Genomic DNA, 1930 nt, shown 5'->3' with positions numbered 1-1930 from the left:
ACACACACACACACACACACACACACATGAACCATGTCCCACCCACCCCAATTTAAACCCCCCAAAAACAAGTTTGACAGTGTAAGGTACTATGGTAAACTTTGATTTATTTGCTTTCTCAGAAAGTGAGGCTGACAACCCCCCACCCCCGGGTGCGAGTTGTATGGATTTTTTTGCAAAATTTACAGATTTTTGAGGCTTTTTATACAGGTAAACGTCTGAAGAGGTTGACATGTATGGGACAACAAAATACAGACTTGTTGACTTGCGAAGTTTTGAACGACAACGTCAATTTTCTGCGCAGTTTCTGCTAGTTATTTTAGCAAAAGCAGTGGAGGAAGTGAATGAAGCCAGTCTGTGTTGATAAGGCTTCCAAATTAAATAAAAATTGTCTGACAAAGCAGCAGCTCTCAGTTACAGTCGTCTCGTTCAGCTCTGTACTTCTCTCCTCTCAGTAGGGTTGTTTACAGCGCAAGCAATTTCCAGTTAGTTTCTTAGCTTAGCCTCCCTTACAGTGGAGCTGGCACTTGTGGCCAACCGATCCAATCATTTTAAACTTCAACAGAGGCCACGCCTCCAGAAAGAATCGCTTCTCTATAGCCGTGAGTCCAGACCCTCGTACGAAGCAAAGCGAAGGACATGGGTCTGGTTTTAACGAGGCTAGGTTAATTTAGTTTTGATTAAAAATTAATTTGATTCGTCTCAAACCTTTTGAAGAAAATAATTGCAAATTAACTGTGAAAATTTGGACAAAACTAGTCTGGGGAGTTTTGGGCCAGATCTGATGTCAAGCTGGCACAGCAAGTGGTTTGTCAACTGCATATGGGCCAGGTCTGGCCCAATGATGGCACTGTTTTCAAGATGGCATGCCACAATTGGTCCGGTTATGGTTTGGTTTATGTGGTGTTGACCCTTGCAAGGACCACTTCTGGCAAACTATCAGGGCCACCAAAGGAGTATCTGCCAAGTGTTAGAGTGTTAGTGCCTTGTTTTTCTATGTGGGCATCATGGAAGAAAACACAACTGGTAAAAGCTACTGTACTAATAATATTCTCACAAACTCAGACAATGGACTTGTGTAGTGTAGTTTCTGTCTTATGTCTACTATTTTACCTTTTCTCTATATGTTCACTGTCAAAAATTTAGAATGCAATTTAAAATATTACTAACATAACATACAAAGATCCCAACTCAACTGAACAACCAAACACTTTGCTCTCTGACTGCAGGTTTACTTGGTTCCTATAGTTTCTAAAAGTAGAATGGAAGGAGGAGTTTTCAGTTATAATTAAGGTCTTCTTCTGTGGAACTAACTTCCAAGTTCTGTATGTGAGGCTGACACTCTTTAAGACCAGATCTTTATGATAAATCCTATGGTTATGTTTGACTTGGGTTTCCTGTCACTTACTTATGCTGCTAAAGACTGCTGGAGGACAAACTGACCACATTTTCTCACTCTGCTGTTGTCTTTACTTGCTCTACTCTTTGTTTTTGTTTTTCTTCCCATAGAAACTCTTTGTGTCTCTTTCCTGTCCTCTCAAATCCTAGCTAGGCAGATGGCTGCTCATCCTGGTTGTGGTTCTGGCTGGAAGTTTCTTCCTATTAAAAGGGAGTTTTTCCATTCCGCTGTCGCTGGTGTGCTTCTTCAATAAATAAATTCAGCGTATTTGAATTTATAATTTTAAGTCATAATGACGTGTGACTTTTAGAAACACGTTTTTGGTTAAATGCTCTGCAAATAAAACAAAAGTTGTAATAGGTTGCAATCGTGCAAAGCTTGTGCTTTTTCAATGTTTCCACTTCCAAAATAAAGCATGTAAAGGACGAGTGTGTGGTCATAGTTCAAATGTTTGTTTGTGTTTGTCTGTCTGTTAGCAAAATATTTCTTGAAACAGTAGACAGAACTGGATGAAACTCTCAAACAGCAATC

Source organism: Austrofundulus limnaeus, unplaced genomic scaffold (assembly GCF_001266775.1).
Source record: "Austrofundulus limnaeus strain Quisiro unplaced genomic scaffold, Austrofundulus_limnaeus-1.0 Scaffold1402, whole genome shotgun sequence".
In the NCBI taxonomy this organism is placed as follows: Eukaryota; Metazoa; Chordata; class Actinopteri; order Cyprinodontiformes; family Rivulidae; genus Austrofundulus; species Austrofundulus limnaeus.
Note: the sequence above shows the minus strand (reverse complement) of the source record.